The 20,979-nt window shown below is 36.0% G+C and overlaps 1 protein-coding gene and 1 long non-coding RNA gene across 3 annotated transcripts in view; one reads left to right on the top strand and one right to left on the bottom strand.

The window, feature by feature from the left end:
- Nucleotides 1–20,979, top strand: part of IL1RAPL1 (interleukin 1 receptor accessory protein like 1) — a 690,660-nt gene that overhangs the window by 534,337 nt on the left and 135,344 nt on the right. The window lies entirely within an intron of this gene.
- Nucleotides 13,708–15,692, bottom strand: LOC127474413 (uncharacterized). Its single transcript, XR_007905841.1, has 3 exons — nucleotides 15,675–15,692; nucleotides 15,157–15,250; nucleotides 13,708–13,799 (listed from the first exon to the last, which is right to left on the bottom strand). It is a non-coding gene; the product is annotated as an uncharacterized LOC127474413 (long non-coding RNA).

Below are 20,979 nucleotides of genomic sequence, written 5' to 3'. Positions count from 1 at the left end.
CCCAACAATAGTTTATTTATGGCATATATTGTAAACTTTCATATAGCATTTTGTTAATAATGAATGCATGATGAAGAACTATAGGGCTGTGACCTCCTTGTCTTTGGATTAGGCTTGAGGATATTAGGATACACATGGTTATTAATCTAAATTTCATATTTGACAGTAAATTACCAGCAGTGTGTTCAACATTCACACGTCAACCATAACTGGTGCCCTATATCCATCTTAGAATGCTATGGACAGTTATAAGCAAAAAATAACACAGTAGTATTTTCCACAATCGATCCTCTTTTAATTTCTTATTCTTTTGCCTGAAGTAAAATTCTGACAATGGACTACTTAGGTATTTCTACTATTTTCCAAACAAGAAAGTAAAATATCACTTGAAGCAAGAGATTTATTCAGCACTTAGTTTTCATGCCTATCTGAAAGTGTATACGAATAAAAGACCAAATACAAAGAAACAAGTGTTAAACACTTTTTTCACTGAACTCAGAGGTAACTCTTGAGAGCCATGGAGCTACAAAGTTAAAGAGAAAAGGCATAACTCAGCTCAGTAAACCCCAAATTTAAATTTATACCTCAGGATGTAGTTATTTGCAAGGCCCATCTTGAGCATCTACCTAGAATCCTGCAGTAAATGTCACCTTGTAGTTTATCAGTAATTTCAGCTGCTTAAAGTATCCTTTAAATAGTTATGAATAACAGTATAATAATAGTGTATTACTAACATACCCATCTCACTCCAATAGCTAATATTTGTGGAAAAGGAAATATTAGAAAAAATGTTATACTCACCATGAAATAAAACATATCAAGTAACTATTCATATTCACTTCAGAAATAAGTGAAGCACATGCTTCAGTTAACCATATTAGGTTTATTTAGAAAAAATTATAACAAGCATTGCAAAATTACTTCTCTGTACACTAATGTAATTAATAGATTGGAGATTTGTGGATGTAGGGTCATATGTTTTGTTTCTTTCACAGCTTTCAAAGCAATTAATTGGAAGTAATAAATGCTTGCAATTTTTAATAATTCATTCACAGTCTGATCTTTCATGAGATATCTAAGAGCATGCACAGTACATTTCTGCTCATTAAAAATCATAGGATGACTAGCTTCTTGGTGCTGATTTTAAAATATGTTTAGAGATTGATACTAAAGATGCCCATAGGTTTGTTATAGTTTAAGTATTATAGAGAATTTTTGTGCCTTTCTAGTGTGTGGTTTTAATCTCCCACTAGTCGTTCTTAAACAGAGCATTCATCCCACTTAAGTCAAAATTCAAGGATTTCTTTTTGGAAGACTTTTTCAACTTTTAATAAAGAGATTCAATGCTTGCATAAATAAAGATTGTTTAAAAATAGAGCAGACAATATTTTTTTTTCTTTGTCAAATGGTAATTAATCTTACAACAGATATTTTATCATAGATACAGTATCTGAAGTGCCATTTACAGTCTTCTAATGTTTTGGAAAGGTCAGGCACTTAAAAAAGCTTATAAATGCAAATATTTTCTGTCATGCAAGTACTCTAATCAATGAGATTATTCTTCTTTGCAAAAAAAACCAAACAAAAGTTACATTTAGGAAGATAAAATCCAAGACAAAATAAATTGGAATTGCTATTAGGGAATGAATGATCTTCAGGTTTTTTTCCAGGATGTTGTTCAGAATAATTTATTTACTATAGTGGACACATATGCTGATGAATACAGCAATAATAATTCAAACCAGTTTAAATCAAAAACTAAAATGAGGACTAAAATGCTATTGTAGTAGTTACTGGAGGGACACATACAAAGCATAACTCAATGTATTCAAAAGACTTTTTTTTGAAGCACTGATACCTGTTATGATTCACTGCCTGTTTTAGTTTTATGGATCTGGCATCCTTTTTTGGAGTTGTTTTATTCTGGGAGTTCCATAAGGAGGAAAAGGAAGGTAGAAAATGGAGTATAGTTTCCAGGACAGTCTGAGCAGCAGTTCAAGAAAGAAGTGAATATATAGGCTCCTGCTTTTACAGAGGAAAGAGGTCTGGGGAAGAGGAAAATTTTGCTACTGTTTCCTGCAGTCTCTGGATGTGCAAACCCCTTGATCTTGTTGTTTTCTGTTTAAAATGCTTCTAAGTCGCCATGAAAGAGGAATTTACAAAAAAAAAACCAACCCCCCCAACCCCCCAAACCCCAAATATCAAACCCAACCAAACAAAAACATAAAAACCCATTTAGAGTAGGATGGACAAAACCCATTAGGATACCTAACTTCTGTTGCTGTCAACACCTTTGTGTTCCTTCTATTTATATATTGTGAGGAGTGTTCACTTTTTTGAGCTTGAAACTTCTGGCTCAAATATGTTCTTGAATTAGTCAGTGGAGCCTCTCAAGAGGACACACAATTCCACCTGGTAGCTGGGTTAGCTACTAATGGTGTGATGTTTCACTGGTGTGATTGTTTTAAAGAGTTGTAAATCTATGCTGCTCTGACATCTGCCTCCTGTCACACTTCTCTTATTCCCTCCAAGTTCAGCACTCTTGCTTACAGGGCTGAAGCAGAATTCAAAGGAAAGACAAACAATTTAAGCTGGATTTCTTGCTATGCTGATGGTAACACAGGTGCAACGAGCCCTAGTGCCAAAATACGGTGAGAATGGGAGGTGTAGCCAGGGAGAAAAGTTGAGAAGGTGTTAGGCTCGAACTGATAATGAAACATCACTCTAAGTCAGGACTTGGTCACAGTAGGTTCCCGAAAAGGTCAATATAGATCAAGAGGCATGTGTGTGACATAAATCACATCACATCAGGATGGAACTGCTTTTCAGCTACCTGCATCTTCCCATCAAAGTGGCTTTTGTCTGGACTTTGGCAAACTGACAACTTGCTCCATTCACTGTGTAAGATTTTAGATGTTTTGTTTAGACATCTGGGATGACATACCTGAAGTGGGAGTGTGTGAATGTCTTCCTTCATGATACCTATACAGAGCAGGTGAATGAATGCCAGGCTTCCAAAAATATTTGAAATATAACTTTCAGAAATGTTTTACATTGAACCATTTAACAAGTATTTTATAACGGAAATGTAAAAGGTATGGTATAGCATAGAAAGTTATAGCCCAGGTCTTCTAATATGTTTGTATTTTTGAATGTTAAATTCATTGAAATGTAACTCCATTAACTGAGATTGATGGTAATGATTTACCATGGCCACGACAAGGAATTATTCCATCATTATTTTGATGTTATTTAAACCTATATATTAATCACACTGCTAATTAATTGGTTGTCTTGTATCCAGTTATAAAAACTTGAGAGCAAGGAAGATGTTTAACTGTGATAAAAGAAAAAAGTGTGTTACTCATATCAATTCTTTAATTAGATGTTTAGTTAATTTTGTTTATCTGTTGTACTTGCTTTGTCTCCTTTGTACTCATTAATATGAATAAAAAGCATACTGGATGATGGTTCTTGTTTTTCAGCAGAAATGTGCATAATAAATTAGTGATACTGAGGAAAACACAGCAAATATTTTTTGACAGTCATGTTTATGCAGCTTAGCAAAATTCAAAGATAATTTCAATTTAGGTGGATAATATTTTCTTTGGTAAATTTTCAGTCTTCTGATACTGTCATGTCAGAAGACTTATTTTTCATACCTTTTTTAGTTGTTCCTCTTAATGGCATAAAAAATAATGAACTCAGGATTGTTTCTGCATTTGAAATAGTGCTTTGTTATGCAAAAAAATGTACTGACTTTAATACAACTTTCACAAGTATTGTTATTGACTCTGTGTACAATACATTGAAAAGATATTGTTTGACTAATGTTAGGATTGAGGTATATCTTATTTTTACTTTTGTCTGGCTTTATATTATAGGCAATCATCAATTAAAATGGTTCAAATTATTAATTTTAAAAGCAAATCACTTTTGTTTTGAAATTATTTCCTTTTTTCTTTTCACTGGAAACTATAGTTTCCTGCAAAGAATAGGGAGCTGTTGTGTCCACATCACACATGCCAAACTAGCAAGGCCCCACCCCCACTGCATTCAGCAAGTGTTTGCATACATCCTATTTCTCAACTCCATTTTTCTTAAGCTTTTTATGTAATTAAAAGTAGAGCTCCAGCCTGAAGTAAGTCAGAGGAGAAGACTGTAGCAAGAGAAGTTGGTATCTCTCAGAGCTTGAGCATCCCCTCCTTTGAACTTTGCTTGTCATTTAGAAGTGTTATCTTCATTATGGCAAGATGGTGTCACTGATTGCTCTATCACCCACCACTCTGCAGTATTCCTGCCCCATCTCCTCCTTTGCTTTGTGGCAATCTGTTAGCAAGTGTGGGTGTGGACCAACTCTGCTGGGCTGTCATAATATCCCAAGGCATGAAATGTAATTCATGAGTTTTTGTGTCCTAAATTCAGTGTGATTCGTTCAGAAATAGCCTAATGGATGAAGGAATCTGAAGAGTTGGACTGCCAGTAGCAATTTACAAGCAACCCACAGATGAAAAGGAGGACTTCACTAGTTAGAGATGTCTGAAGAGGGAAAGTGGTGCATGTATAATTGCTGGTTACTTTCAAGTCATTTAATTGGGGTCTCAAGTGTGACAGGCTTGTAGATGAGCTGAGCCTCAGTACTTGATCCCTGGCAGCATTTCCTTAAACATCTATTTAGTGCATTCTAAATGCAAGGTAAAGCACTGGTGAAGTTTAAGACTGTGAGGTTTTCTTTGCTTTTCAAAAGTCTTATACTACATATTATCACTTACTGTGCCACAGAAGATATTTTGAAATTCCTTGAACTGTGATAACACATTTGTGATTTAAAGAACAATATTGAATCCTTACTAAATTATCTGTCTAATATTTATTTTGTCTATTTGGTATGTAACAGCTCCTTCACAGTTAGCAATGATCAGTTTATTTATTTATGATTAGTAATTGACCTATCCCAAATGCATTATCTTTCATACAGATAAATATGTGTACATAAATTTACCTTGTTTGTGAATATACAACATGATTAAATTTTTGGTGTTATTTTAAAATTAATTAGAATGCTCAACATGGACAATAATCTCAAAATTATTACCAGCTGTTTTTGCAGCTCATATTTTCCTGCACTGAAATACATTCATGTAGGTTAAAAGATAAAAGTATTAAAATCTGAACAAAAATAAAACTAATTTTTATATAATTTTACAGTTTAAACTAAGGAAACGTAAGACTAGACAGTCTAAATAATTAAAAACCAATGTGATATGTATCTTCAGTTTTATTCCCTAGTAAATTCTATGTTCTGTATAGAATAATTTTTATTCTTTTTATGAAGGGTATGTAAGGATACATTATTTTTGGACCACTAGTCTACCTTTAAATGTAGCTTTTTAAAGGGAAAATGTTGGATTGTGGCATCTACTTGTAGCCTATGTATATTACAGGCATAAGTAAGACCAGATTACTGTAACTGTAGATTTTACAGGCTGTGTGGAATAACAAAAACAAGAAGACTTTCTTATGCAGAGATGAAAACACACATCCTACATCATTACCCTCCTGGTGGTAAGCCGTAAAAGTGCTTTAAGAAACAAGAAATAATTGGGTTTTATCTATTGTCTGTTTTCTAATATATAAGAAAAAAATATAAATAAAATATTGATAAATTTGGTGTTTAATATTGGCATTTAAACTGGGGAAGGACAGTAAAAGGACAGTTTTTTCCAATAGGTTTCATTCTTCCCTATGTGCCTGTGCTACTCAGTTCTGCCTATTTAAAATGTTGATTCTAAAGAATATTTATTTTGCTCTAAACAAATATTGAAGAAGGAAAAAATAAAAAGAGTCAGTCAATCATTAGTAAAGGTCAAGACTTGCAAAGGTCTGTGCTACCTCTATAAAACATAAGACAATAACAGAAATAGATGACTGGAGGGATAATCTCCAAAGTGTAGCTAAAGGAAATAGTTCATGTTACATTAATGTTAGGATTTTTTTCTAATAATGACTAATGCTGGGAAAAAGTGTCTCTGTCAGAATCTATATATTAATTTTGATTTAAGTAGAAAGTACTATTAAGAATGTTTAAATTATATAAGTTTCTCTTAAAATTTCAATTTTACTAACTAACTGCTTGAAATAGTAAGTTAAAAATACTGTGAGATAAAAGTCTGGTATATGTAAGTAATGATAAAACTAATTTCAGAAGCACAGCATTGAATGGAATAATGAGTTTCTCCCAAACTTTTTCTGATTCTCTGTAGTCAATCATTTTCAGTTGTTATTGCAATTCAAACCCTTGCCAGTCGCATAAGACAAACAGGGATTCAAGACTTTGCATCTCTCTGTGGATGTCATTGATTCTGAAGCCTGAGCACAACTGAAACCATTCTATATTGGAAAAACAATATAATTGATTCTTTAAAAAGACTTATAAAGCACTCTCAATATTTTATTCTAACTACATGTAAAATGTGCCTTCTCTTCTTACCAGGATTCACTCACTAGAGGGTTGTGCACTTTTCAGTAATCTTCCCTGCCTGCTGGAGATAGAGACTTTTACATGCAATACTGCTGTCGTATATATCCTTCATATAAAGGCCATAGCCATCAAATTTTGCCCTAATACCAATTCTGATTCTTACATTTCTCTTCAAAAATAACTGTCTTTCTCTATTTGGAAAGTCCCTATCCACTCTTATCATAAATATTTGTCTCTTGTGATGAATAATAATGATTTTCTAGTCTGGGTTCTGCCTTCTTTTACTGTTATTATTTCCTAAGAATTGTTTTAATGTAACTGCACAGGATTATCTAGAACTCAAACACTATGCCTTTTGCAGAGCTATAATACCTGCCAGCAATGGACTGTTCTCTACTTCTCTATCTGAGAGGCATTTAAAAGAATTCAGTTTCCAATTATTCTTTGGCTATACTGCCTGCAGAGCAGGGACAGACACTTCTTGTATCAGTAAAGCAAGAAAGATTTGTGTTAGAGAGCATTTTCTGGAACAGCAAAAGCGTCATAAGTGGTAATTTTTGTAATGAAAGAGACCTCCTCTCCTGCTGACGTTTCACCCAAATACCCTGAGAATAGAAGAGACTTTCTCCTTTCCCGTATCCTCCACATAAGTGACAGTCATTGAAAGTCATTATGTCAGAAAGCTCTTCATCTTCCCACATCCTTACCTTTACTAGGCAGAGGATCCTCTAACACTCACTCAGATACCTGTGCATTTCACACATGGTAGATATAGCTAAGGTAGTCATCATCCTCCTTATTGCTGAAATATATTTATTGTTAAATAAACAATGACAGAAATTATTAAAATTTGCTTGATTCACAGTCTCCACATGATTTTCTATATGTTTGTTTGTCACAGAAACTGCAAAGTTTTTGAGGAAAGACTTCTATTCTACTATGTGTGGACCGTGTAGAGCCATGCCCAACTAGTGATACCTAGTCATGATAGCTGTGGAAAGAGATTTAGATTACAGTTATTTCTCCTTAGTCCCTCTTTCTTCAGTGCACTGAACTCTCCATGAACCGCATAGAGTTCTGAAACCCATAAAGGACATTATCTTCCTCCTTCTTTCCTTACTTCTGTCTTACTAGCCAAGAAGAGAAAGAGAGGCAAAGAAGAAGAACAAAACTTATTCCGTACGGTAAAAATATCCCCTAAAAATTAAACTGGATAAATAAAAAACACTACACAATCTATTCAGTGCCCTTATTAGAAGATATTTTGCAGCTACCAGGCACCCCACTGTACTCTGCAGAGATAGAAGCCACCAGTGATCCTTTGTAGTGTTCATTTCATTGACATTTTTCGATACTGAAAACTCTCTCATGGTGTAATCTCAGGATGAGTCCTTGCATTAACATCCAAAAATATGCTGCTTAGCATAGCTTTCATTTTGTATTTCAGTAGCTTTGCAAGAAATCAGACCATGTGTTTGGGTGCATCCACCACCTACCCACACTGCCAATTTTAATGGGAAATAAAATGTAGAGAAAATCTTTTGCATGCAAATGTGCAGTAAACACTATGTGTAGTGATTACAGATTTCAAGGCGGTATTTGTTAGTACTCTTCTCCTCACTGATCCCAAATGATCCTTATTTGCAGGCAGAAGCCTGCTGATGTTTTAGCAACACAGAGAACACTACCTTAGTTCTGGAAGGGATTAAACTGATAAGAAATGCTAAAATGAATAGTACTGAGTTGAGTGCACCTGCTTGCCCTTTGTTGGACCACCTTGTGTCAGCAAAATAGTTTCTGTGGCTTAATGAGCTATGCATGCACAAGCTTGTGAGACATCACACATAGACTTCCTCATTAGCAGTTTATGTAGCTATGGAAAGTACCATTGAGTAGAAATGCTTAATGAAATATGAAAGAGCTTTTTACGTGCTCCCAGCACCTTCTGTTGTGTTCCATATTCATGGCAGATTTTTCCCCTAAGTGCTTCTTGAATTCCTCATCTCTGTTATCAGATGTTGATTTTTAATGATAGATGTGATATTTAGAAATCTTTCAATATGCCATGTCTTGTGTCTTGGTCAAATTTCAATTAACAATCTAAACTTTAGAAATAACCTCAGAGGTATTTGAGATGTCCTTCAAAGACCTCTAGCCAAACAACTGGCTCTAAGAAAGCAGAAAAGATATGTGTGGCAATTAGTGCAAGAAATAAGAAGTAGATCGGAAGACTAAGTGTAATGGGCATAAATTGATAGCCTCCAGCAAAACAAAAAAAACAAGCCAGTTCAAAACCAGAAATTCAGACATCAGAGGGTGAGAATGTGGTAAGCACACAAAATCTCTGCAAGGGTTGAGAAAAGGCAAGCAAATACTGCCAAACAGCAGAACAAGAGGAAGGAATCATGAGGTACAACATGGTCACAGCCCATTATGGAGAACATCATTAGGACAACACGTGATTTCCCTTGTGTGACAGAGGAAAGGGAAATCCACTGAATCCCTCACTGAGGTACTGGAGTGTGCTACAGGAAGTAGGTAAATGCAGAAAGGAAGGATGATGTGTATTGTGGGTTATGATTGTAATGACAGGGCATAAGGGCATGCAGGAAGAATCTCTCTTGTTCATGCTGCCAGGATTACAATAGATATTAAGTAAGACATTCCTCAGTAACACTAATGTTTATTAGGTCAATGTCAACCTGCAAGGCTAATACTGATTCCTTGTGTTTGTTAAATAAAAACTTAAAGAAATGTAAATAATTTTTGTTGCAGGAAATATATTAGTCGTATTAGACCATGCTTGGTATATAATTATCCGGTTGTGCTTTTGTTGAATAAAAGCAGATTACAATAAGTATCAGAAAATATGAGGCATGTATATGAAAGCAAGATCTTGTATTTCTTGGCTGGGGGGGAAAGAAAAAAAAAAGAGATAAGATGAAGAGAAAAGATGGTCAGCAAGTGCTCTGTCTTTTGAGAATGATTGATAGGGTACTCTTCACTTGGCCTTGAAGCTCTAGCATTTCTATATCCATTATGGTAAATATTTTTTTTTTTTTAAGTTTTAAGCTTAAAAGGTTTTTAAGCTTAAAATCTCACATAAGATTAGTGAGAATGACTGCTCATGACTAAAACCAGCTATGGAGGATGATGTAGATCCTGTACAGGAGAACTCTGTGCCTGCTTTGACAAAGGTATGCTTACCTTCTAGTTACTCTGTACTTGTCTGGACTACATTGACCATAGCAAATTGCATTTGGTGGAGTATTGATCTATGATAGTCTGTGCTGGATTATCTGTTTCTCACACTTTTTTCTATGCTTGCTAGCAAAATCTGTGCAAATATCAAATCCATGCAGGCCAGGAATGCCCTGAGAGGCCAGAACTAATTTTGAAATAACCATCAGGTAGAGAGTCTGTTCCTGACATTTCAGTATCCACCCCTGCCTCTTTACATATATTCATTCCCCCACTGACACAAATAGTTCTTAAATAAAGAGAAATTTTGTCAGGCAATTTGTCATGTTGACAAAGCTTTGATAACCTGAGTCCTGGAACTTCCAGGAGCTAATTCTTCATTAAAGTTTTGGTTCGGCTGATTGGAACAGCTCAGAAACATATGATTTTATTTTCCCTGGAGTAATTTGTATAAATTGAACTCATTAACTCACCAGGCAAGTCTTTTACATGGGGTCTGGTTGTAAGCCACAAACATTCATTTTGCACTCCTCACAGAAAGGCAAAGGCTTAGGTTTTTTAGATGAAAGGAATTACTGCCACCTACCTAGATGGGTGTGGGTCTGGAGCTGTGGACACTTCCACAGTGAGCCTGGTGGTCTGCTGAAGACAAGTGATTTTCGTTCCCTGCCACAATTCCACTTTCATTGTGTACGTTGAGGGCTATCCCTTGTTAAAAACGAGAGAAAGTGCCATTGCAGAGCTACTAATGATTAATCATTTCCTTGCCCAGAGCTGTCTCTTTAGGGTTGGTCGGGAGAAGTTTCTTCAATGTTCCTGTAACAATTTATTTTGAAAAAAAGGCTGATGAAAAAGTGTCCCATAGCATAAGGTTTGGTTGCAACAATGCACCTATGAGACACAATGGCAGAGATATGTCAGAATGGAAAACACTAATGATGCTTGTGCCTAAGTGGTTAAAAAGAATAGGGCAAACACTGTAAAATCATGCTTTTAAAAATCAAAATACATATTTGAAAAGAGGAGGAAAGCAGATAAACATGGTTAAGTAGTCGTTTCCTCTTATGCCTGCAGGGTTTGATAAACCGGGAAATCTTTTTCCATTGAAAGGTATAGGAGATAGTGTTGAGAATATTATATTTACTGATAACACTATCTTCCTGATTTAAGCAGAAACGAATACATGATAATAAGTTCCTAGCCTTTACTGACATTTTCACAGTTTATAGAACTACTTTTTGCCATTTTTAATATCTGAAAATGTTTAGAAAATGATTTTATAAGAGCCACATTTCAAAGGACTTTTGCATCTGTGTGGCTCTTACAGATCCCTGTAAGGAGAATATAAGACATGAAAGCTAAATATTTAACAACTCATTTCTTTTCCATTAATCACTGTGTTGCCAGGAAAGCACATTTACAGAGATAAAGGGCTAACATTGGGGCAGTGTAGTGCAGAAACACAATGGAAATCCTCAGTAATTTCAGTGTGGCTGCTTGTTGTCAAATGTCCTCTGACAGTAAAAAGTTATTTTAAAAATGCAGCTAGAAAATAAGTTTTAATTAAATATATATAAATTCTTTTAATTTTTAACACATAGCTTTTATGGGTTTCTGTCCATGTCTGTACGAAGAACAGCTATCAGATATTTTGTCCATATTCTGTATTTTCTATAATCTTTCATGATTTTCATAGAGTGAGGAATGAGTTCATAAAACATGATCTAAGGACAATAAAGAAGGTGGAGAGGACACCAACTTTATTGATTCAAACTTTGTGAAAGATGTTGTGTTCTTCTTTAGGCAGAATAAAAATATGAGTCAAAAGGAGATAGAAAACTCATCATGCTGGTTCTGGGAAAACTTGGGACATGAAGCTGTATTGCACATGCAGCATGCAAAGACATTAGAGATACTGTGGGCATGCTGCCTCCCCATGGAAAAATAAATTACTCTTCACTTTTGGCCTCTGCATTTGAAATAGTGCTTCCTCAGATGCAATGACAAAATTCCTTCCTTACAGAAGAAAAGTTTAGGGGGTTTTCTATTTCCTATATCCTGAATTATGGCAATATAAATTACTTTTTTACACCTGCTAGTGCAGCAAATGTAACTCTTTAATATTAGATTCTTGGTTTTAATGTTAAATAAAACCTTAGAGTCTTCCAACTTTCAGTCTTTCCAACTCTCCTTGCAGAGCTGCCTTTATCTGATTGTTTCTCTTGCTTAGCTCAGGTTGCAATCCATATGGGCAAACATGGCTAACCTCTTTAATGTACTGTCTCCTCAGTTCAATCACCACACACAGCATGATAATGCCTGCATCTGTGCATGCTGGAGTAAGGGAAGTACTTTGTTACACCACTCCAGCTCTATCCCTGAAAGCCTACCTGCTGATATTCTCATCGAACCACACGCCAATGTTTCTCTTATACCAGCAAATAGGTTCCATCTGCTCCATCACATCCATCTGCTTTGTAAAGGACCACACGATCTGTGTTATCTGTTAGTGTCCTGGGGGAGAGAAATCCAACACATCTATTCATAATTAACAGCTCTGGGAACTACCTGTCATGCTAAAAGGGTCAACAAATCAGAATTCAGTGGTTAAGACTAATTTTTATAGTGGAGATATGTTTTCAAAGTCTTAAATGATCTCATTATGTAAATTAGTAGAATAAACAATTGCATTGTGGTCCATTTTTCCTTCAAAAGTACTTAATGTTTCTAACTGTCCCCCCTTTGCATCTCTCAGTATTTCTGTCAGGTAAGTAGCTACTGACTTCCTTGAATAATTTGCTCTTTATGCAAGCTGCTCAGTAACAGTGAGGGTATGGATACTTCCACCATTTTATTCATACTGAATTTTGTCATCATTCTGAAGAGAGTTCTTTTCCTATTTTCTCTCCTATTACTTTGCCTTTAGGGCTGCTTCTGAAGCTGGTCTTTTATTATTGGTTTTATGGTTTGTCTCAAAAAGCTGTTAAACTAGTGACAAGCAATCTATCAACAGGGTGGTAGCATGATATTTTAAATTTTAATTAGCTGAAAGACTCCAGACTTGCTCATTCCTAAAGTGAGTTTGTGATCCAATCAGCTTGCATCTCATGCTCTACCATGCAGACCAGCCTTGTCCTGTGCCTCTTTGCTTTCCTTATATCTAGAAATAACCCTTTCATTCCCACCCTACCAGGAGCTGGTATCAAAGAAGCTAGATTTGTTCTTTCCCTGTTGCTTCAATAAAGCTACTCCTCAGCAAAATCCTGGTGCTGCTACACAAAGGGAGAGATTTTAGGTCCTTAGATGATTTGAGTAGAGTGCAATAACCTGAACAAGGGGCAGGGAAGGAGAGAAACTCAGTGCCATCTTAGGTTATGACAGAATTTTACCCCTGGGGCATCTTCTGCTCGTAAGGACATTAAGGATGAGACAGACATGGCCTTGGCAACAGTACATACTCATTTCCTGACCTACTTTTGTGCAGGAAGTTCAATAATAAATAGTGTTGATATCATCAGTGATGGTGGTAGCGGGTGTTTGAGAGGGTATTTAAGTCATGAAACATCTCAGTGGGAGCAGCCTATGACTACCCTGAGCACACCTAAATTATAGACATGTGCTTGTACCTTAGTGACCATACCCTCAGACTGTCCATAAACAAATAAAAGAGGATTTAAAAATGATTGATTGGCTCCTGTGAGGCTTTTGTGGTTGTTGCACACACCAGGTTCTAGCCTGTACTGGTCTGCATCAGGCCCAGGTTTGGAGGCCCTTGCATGAGGCACTGGACAGCTATGTCAGGAAGCTGGAACTTTGTGATTTACAAGCAACTCACCAAAATCCCAAAAGGCAGATCTCACATTTCTATGTTATACTTTGGTTTTTTGTTTGTTTTTTTTTTCAGAGCCCTGAATTCCAGCTCAGGAAAAGCTGCTTTTAAGGTGTCCCTTTTGGGAAATCCATCTAAAAGCCATGCATTTTTCAGGGCCAGGAGGCAAAAAAAAGTCTGCTCAGCTAGCCCAGGGGAGAGACATGGTTCTCAGCTTTATCCTGTTGTGTAAGATGTACAAAGGTGCTTCTGAGGACTGTATCTTCAGTAATCCATGGTCTTTGGTCACTGAAAAGACATTGTGATTACTGGCCTGTGCAATCATGGGGTGAACAGGAAACAGTAGATGTCAGGTGATACCACTGTGATATTGTTAACAGCCAAATGGGACAAGAGTGGGCACCAAGCACAGGTAGGAACACTTCCATCTGCCCGTCAGCAGGGACTCTTATGAGCTTTTCCTGTTCAGAATAACTCAAAGAAAACCAAACACTAAATCAAAATTTTATCAGATTAACAAAAGAGAGAACTCTGTTTTTTTGTACATACTAATGCCCAAATTAAAAAAATATAGGTACACACTCGAAAATTCATTCCCATAAGAAGACAGACAGGTTTCTCACTGGGTTGTTGATCATTTGGGCTCTTTTTTCTATGCATTCTGTTATGATGAGGTAAAATACCTGCCCCCTCCCCCTGCCCCTTATTAAGCAAAATAATTGTAAGGCTCTTAATTTCCTGCTTCCAGACTAATTTCCACTGTCTTCAAATTAAACTCTGATGGGATTTTTCCTTTCAGAAACTCTGTCTTATCCCTGAAACCAGTACTGAGCTGTATTGTAACAGGAATCCAATTTGTGAGAGCATGGTTAACTGTCCTCATGTTATTTGCCTTTTTTGGTTTATCTGTCTACTGAGATACACTGAGGCATTCCATTTTCAGTGTTTTTTGGTATAAGAGATGCCTCTTTTATTTTTTTATTTTACCTCATACATTTCGTAAAGAGGTAAATATTTAAATTATATTTTTGTATTGCTGCTTATTGAGATGCATTATGTTTGGCAGATACATCATGTTGCTGTTGTTATTCAGACCAGTTGAAAAAAAAAAACTTATTTCAAAACTTGTTCTCTGTGTTCCCATTTGCATAACCCTGTTGTATGTCTCTTACCTATGCTGTAATAGCTTGTCTTTGAGCAACAGTACTAGCATGGCTCTTATGTGTGTGCATTAGCTTACGATTCACTTGCAACAGACTTGCAGTAGTGGCTGATGTTCCCACAGGTGCTAGCAAGTTGTTATTGTGAACATTCACAGAGGTAAAATTACTGTTTTTACAAGCAAGAAACAAAATGGGGGATAGAAGAAAATCCCATAGAACTTTTTTAAAAGTTATTATCTTATTGAGAGACAGAACAATTTCTGAAACACACAAGTGTTTTGTGCATATGTTCAGATTGTAGCTATAGCCTTCATGATATTTATGACTGTATCTCCACTGGTAAAAGCAAACCTTTTAGTATGTACCCAAGCAAATATCACAGGAGAATTTACATATTCTACCTCAGTATGAGTGTTGTAGGTCATAAGACTCAGCAGATGACAATTTCCTTAAGCAGCAAAGCTTAAATAAATACAACTTACAGGTTGAATTCCACTGTTCTTCACACAGTGATGTTGATTTTGATGCACAGGTTCTGGCTTCATATGAATACCCTACCCCTTTCAAGGTACAGACCTGGAAGATATAAATGAAAGTATATGTTCAAATCAGACTGGTGTTTATTCTGATCCAGAGTTATCAGAGCTGGTTAGCAAAGAAACAAGAACAATATCTGCTTGAATCTTTGTGCTGCACTGCCTCTGCATTTCAGAAAACATGAGATCAGTGAATAGGTCTAGCTGAACAACCGGATATGATGAAGAATTTTTTTCCTCTCAACAGAACAAAAAGGACAGTGGAAAATGTTTCGATCACCCTTACTCTGTTTCATACAAGGGAATTGGAAAGAGTTCATAAACTGAACTATTCAAGTCTGGCAAGAAGGCCAGTAAAACTGAAACAGATTTTATGAGAGTATATTTGATGTACTATCGAGAAATTATTTGTTAACTCTCAGAGACGAAGAGTAAGAATGGCTTGTACACTAGAAGAGATATACAGAGAACAAGTTTGCAACACCATTTCTTGTTTTGTTTTCCTTTCCTCAGTTCTAGGCTATATAATGTCTTAGAATCATAGAATCATTTAGATTGGAAAAGACCTTTATGATCATTGAGTCCAACTGTTACATCAGCACTACCAAGTCCACCACTAAACCATGTCCCTTAGTGCCACATCCATAAGATTTTAAATACCTCCTGGGATGCTGATACAACCACTTGCCTGGGCAGCCTGTTCCAATGCTTGTCAATTCACCTTTGTGAGAAGAAATTTTTCCTTAATATTCAAACTAAACCTCCCCTGCTGCAACTTGAGGCCATTTCCTCTCCTCCTGTCACTTGTTATTTGAGAGAGGAGACCAACTGTCACCTTACTACAATTTCCTTTCAGGTAGGTGGAGAGAGACATAAGATCCCTCTTGAGTCTCCTTTTCTCCAGGCTAAACACTTGCAACTCCTTCAGCTGCTCCTCATCAGACTTGTGCTCCAGACCCTTCACCAGCCCCATTACCCTTCCCTAGAACAAGCTCCAGCACCTCAGTGTCTTTCTTGTAGTGAGGGACCCAGGGCATAGGATTCGAGGTGCAGCCTCAGCATTTCTGATACGGGTTGGGATGCCATTGGCCTTCTTGGCTCATGTTCAGCTCTCTGTTGACCAGCTCTCCCAGGTCCTATTTTGCCAGGTGGCTTTCGAGCTACTCTTCCCCAAGTCTGGAACACTGCTTGACTCTGTTGTCATCCAAGTTCAGAACTCAGCACTTGGCCTTGTTGAACCTCATACAATTGGACTTGACCAATTGATCCAGCCTATTCAGATCCTTCTCCAAAGCCTTCCTACCCTCCAAAGATCAACACTCCTGCCCAACTTGGTGTTGTCTGCAAAATGACTGGGGGCTCTCTCAGTCTCCTTGTCCATGTTGTTGATAAAGATATTAAACAGGACTGGCTCCAAGACTGAGCCCTGGGGAACACCACCGGTGACCAGACACCAGCTGGATGTAACTACATTCCCCACCACTCTCTGGCACATGTAAGAATCCAGTGAGCATCTTTTATCAAGAATGATTGATGTCAGCTTTGAAATGCTAGAAAAGATGATGTAGTCTAGTGTGTAGGAATAGAGAATAAAGCTTAAAGTGTTCCACCTTCCTTAGTAGGAGTCTGTGGGAGGGGTTGACAAACTCTCAGTTTAGCATCAAGAACAAGCTGTTCACACAAGTTGCACCTTTGAACTCATATTTCTGCAGATTCACCTGCAAATTTTAATTTATACATTTCATACATTTCTCCTATTAGTATTGATACAAGATGGAGTATGTAATTGTCTTAACTACTCCAAATACAAGAAGAATCTGTTCTCATTTGAAACATGCACAACCTAAGCTCATGTTTACAGGACCTTCATTTGCATAGCAAGACAGTAATAGCCTCCTTCAGGCTCTTAAATATTCAAATTTGCCATTTTAAAGAATTCAAGGATTCCAGATTTTATATTCAAAGAACAATCACAGTAACAATGCATGTGTTTTCCTTTCAGAACATAAATTTTCCTAACTAAAATTGTAAAATCTTCAATTCTGTAAAAGTTTTCTGACTAAAAGAAATAAAGAAAAAATGAGAAAGTACTTCTTAACATCGATGACCCTCTGGAGTACAATCAATTCCATTGCTTTAAGATACAAGTGGAGCTAAATGCAAAAAGCACTGACAATTTTTGTGTTCCCTCAATTAGCCAGAGTACCATAGTGTGAGTTAATAGATTATGTTTTTGTTTTCACTAACATTTTCCAAGAAAAGTAAGCAAAATTGGAAATTAGTTAAACATTTGGGTTTGTGAGGGCTTTTAAATATTAGCAGTATCACGAATGCCTAGCATTAACAATATGTAGTCTTTGCTTTATATTAGAATTAAGTAAAATTATAAGTGCCAATGTAAATAAGGATTTCAGTGGCAGTGACAATCATAAATTATACATTTCTTTAAATTTTGCTTCATGATTTCTGCTGTAAGTCAATTCTATTGCTATTTCTACCAAATATGAGCTTTGTAATTATACTAAATTAGCTACTCAATATTTGAAAAAGTATACACATTAACTTCGTGCTGTTGACCAGGCATCTTTATTCTCTCACACCTGACAAATCTAATAGTCAGCTGACAAATCCTGTGAAAACTCTGTACCCTCGTAAACTCTGCACTTTCACATGCTGTCTTTGGTTGTGTGTTGCTGTGTGCAGATATGTTTAAATCTGAAACTTGTTTGATAGAGTTTGTTTGGTGGGGTTTTTTTAAAGAACAGAACCGATTAAGCATTCTAAGCAGTCTAATTATTTGTCTGTCACCTTTATAGGTTAATGTGGTTATTTCCTTTACAACTCTGCACATACTCATCCTTAAGCCTCTAAAGCTTCATCTAACCCAGTCTTCACTTGTTATTGGCTTCATGGCAACACTGCTGTTGTAGCACAATGCTTAGGAGTCAAAGCATCTTCTGCTCTGTTTCCAACACCTTGATGGTCTTTCACTGGGTAGTGTTCTCAGGTTGCCTAAAGTTTCTTCCATTCCCCTTGCAGTGACCTCTGAGAACTCAAAATAACATTTTCCAGTTTGTCAAAGCAAGTAGCTTGAGGAAATAAATGAAAAAGGGTGAAAGAGAGAAACAGGTACAAAGTATATTAGTGTTCTGAAAAGGAAAACTAAACTCTTTTTCAGCTGTCAAGTAGGACATACACTGTATTCTATGGAAACCCCTAGTTACCTTTTGGCAGATTGTTCCTCTCCTACATTTGTATCAAACTGGTAAACCCATAGGGAGTTAAGGAAGTACCTTACTAAGAAGTGGTAATGATTCACCTGCAGTGATCCAACTTTCTACCTTTAAGTCAAACCCTGAACCTTTCTGACAAGTGGTGACAATTACATTGTTATTACATGCCGTCAGAGGGGGAGAAATAATATATATGATTTTGATTGAGTACTGGTATTAGGTACTAGGTAGCTATTTTGCAATACAAATAAAATACCAGATACAAAGCCTGGACATTAGATAATCAGGATTTTTATGGCATATCTAGAAGGTCTTTTCAGAAGAAGCATTATGCCACCTCCTTCACCCTCTAAATGGATACCAGCGTTGCTTACTTGAATGTCAGCTTAGCCAGAAATGCAGAGTGAGTGAGTAAGCTAATAAACTTCGATTTTCAGTTCAGAGTAGGTTTTCATCTGGCTGATGGAGGCTGTGAGCAAAGCAAGTCTGCATCTGCCTGGGCATGTAAAACACTATGGAAAATGGTGGCACTGATATGAGACGGAGCTGTCATTTCTAGGCTCTGGAGTAAGATGGGTTGTGCCAGGAACAAGGTTCTCTGTTTATTTATTTGCAATCTGATAATTTTGTGCTACCCTTTAAATCCATATTATTACTTCTTTCCTTTTGATTTCTTTTGCGAGTCTTATTCTCCACGCTTATCTAATGTTAGGTGTTCCCATCTAGACTTGTAGGCTAATCCACATTTGTCCTACTTCAGATCTTCTGTGAGCCAAATGGTACACTTCCATGGTGCAAATTATCAAGGAATAATTTTCTACTTTCTTTTGTGGTGTCCTTGCTGCTAGAAAGAGCTTCCACAAAGCTATGTTAACATTCTCCTTCAAAATCCCCCTTAAAACTCTCCTTTATTATGATGCTATGATGAAACTTGGAAAATAGATTGCTAGTACATGAAAACTGCTGGTGTTAATTCCATCACATCATTTTCCCTTGCATTCTTCCATATGCCTATAACAATCTGTTGCCTCTTATCTTAAACATACATTACAGACTTAAGATCACATCTGTGAGTGTTGTAGTCTGCCACGATAATAGTCTGCTACATGGCTGAAATTCTTAGACGTTATAGTAATGGCAATTGCCATCATCTCTCAGAGCCCAGAGATAATGATTTTTTCCCTTGCACTTACAGCTAAAAGCTAGAAAGCATAAAAAGATAATGCTGTTTTATATAATGTTTTAAGGTTTCCTCTTTAAAGGAGAAAAGCTGTTTATAACATTTTTGAAAAGACAGCAGGGAGGAAATATCATATCTCATCACAGTTGTTTCATTCTGAAATGTCCTGTGTGATGTGGGGGGTGGTTTCCTATTTCTGCTTTAAAAAAAAATGCCCAACATGTGTATTTTTATTCAGAGACAGTAAAATGTCTTTTAAAGAGACATGAAGACAGAGATTGAATCAAACAGAAGCATGAAGATGTAAATATATCTACATGCAAACCTCGAGTACCAGAAGTGGCTAGAATGCCATCCTTCTACGTGAAAAAAATAAATGAAATAAATTTAAAAAAAAAAATTAAAAAGTTTCTGTTCTGATGAAGAGTCTTTCATTACAGAGTTTTGCAGTGTTTCTGTCACCTGATAAAAGACGTCTTTTTTAAAGTGTTTGCTCTGTGACAAAATGAGGAAAATAATTTACTATCTCTGTTGCAGTACTGTGAGAAAGCATTAATGTCCAAAAAGAGCTTTAAGAGCCTCAGGCAGAATATACCAAAATCACATGAACTCAACCTTTTAAAAATATATATCTTAACAATAAATTATTTTAATAATTGCAAAATTATTGTTTTCTTTATTATTTTTTTTTTCATGGCTATATAAGTTGAATATAAGTACATATACTATATTCCAGAATGAACAAATTTTGCAACCCAGCGGTAAGGAAATGTTTCAGTGTGTTTTGAAAAGTTCTCAATTTAAAATGATCTACAGAAAAGCCTGCAGCTACATGCTTTTACACAGTGTACAGAAATTTAAGTTATGTATAAAAAATCTTGAGGGGTAGGAATTGTGTAAAGGAATTGAGTTTGTTTCTGTTTACATTTCTGTAAGGTTTCCAAAATCTGCCAGCAGAGTTCAATGAATATCGAGTAAAGAAAAAGGTATGAACACGCATTAAAATATTTTATTAAAACAAATGATCATGGCATGAATATGTTAAAACACATTACATACTTATATATTTATTTTTCTTGTTATCTGCAAACTTTTCTTCATAGAATTTGTTAGTTTTCTTTCAAATATTTATTACAAAATAGATACTCTAATGTTTATGCACAGATTAATGTGACTGTTCAAGACGAAATATTTGTAAAATCTGTTTAATCTATATTTTGCTATCAGTTCATGCTTATAAAAGTTTGCAATCAAATAAGTAATTCTAACTTTTCACTATTAATTCTTAACCAGATAGATGTCAGAATCTGCTAAAAGACAAAATCTACAAGAGAAATGATAGTCTAGAATGTCAAG

This window comes from Manacus candei, unplaced genomic scaffold (assembly GCF_025592945.1).
Source record: "Manacus candei isolate 608988 ecotype Guabito, Panama unplaced genomic scaffold, ASM2559294v1 h1tg000041l, whole genome shotgun sequence".
Lineage (NCBI taxonomy): Eukaryota > Metazoa > Chordata > Aves > Passeriformes > Pipridae > Manacus > Manacus candei.
Note: the sequence above shows the minus strand (reverse complement) of the source record. Positions and strands in the feature narration are given on the sequence as shown.